The sequence below is a fragment of the Chrysochloris asiatica genome, unplaced genomic scaffold, assembly GCF_000296735.1.
Source record: "Chrysochloris asiatica unplaced genomic scaffold, ChrAsi1.0 scaffold00023, whole genome shotgun sequence".
Taxonomy (NCBI): Eukaryota; Metazoa; Chordata; class Mammalia; order Afrosoricida; family Chrysochloridae; genus Chrysochloris; species Chrysochloris asiatica.
In genome coordinates, this window is record NW_006408541.1 from 25,260,352 (window position 1) to 25,260,919 (window position 568).

Here is a 568-nt window from a genome sequence, read left to right on the forward strand (position 1 = left end):
TGCTGGAGTACTTAAAAACAAATTCCAGACATCATCTCATTTCATACATAAATACTTTAGGGGGGTATTGTTAATAGTTGTGGTGCTCCCGCCCAACTCATAGTGACCGTGTAGGACACAGTAGAACTGTCTCATAGGGTTTCCTAGTCTATAATCTTTATGAAAGCAGATTGCCATGTCTTTTCCCTTGCAGAGCTGCTGGTGGGTTCCAATTGCTGACCTCTCTGTTAGCTGCTGACTGCTTAACCATTTCACTACCAGAGCTCCTAATTGCTAATAGATTAGAAAGGAATAGTTTAATAAAACATAACTCCAAAACTATTATCACACCTAATAAAACATTTTAAAAAGCTTTGGTAGCTGGAACAGCTACAGTGACAGAAGATACATCTTCATGATGAACCTGACCTATACTCAGAGTGGTAGTTACTCTAAATACCAACAGAGAGGGAAAGAGTCTTCAAATCAAGCATCAATGCTATCCGCTCTGTGCACAGGGTAGATAGGGATGGGCAACTTAGACATTGGCTATCTAAAATGAGGGGACAATAAAGGCACGAAGTGACTG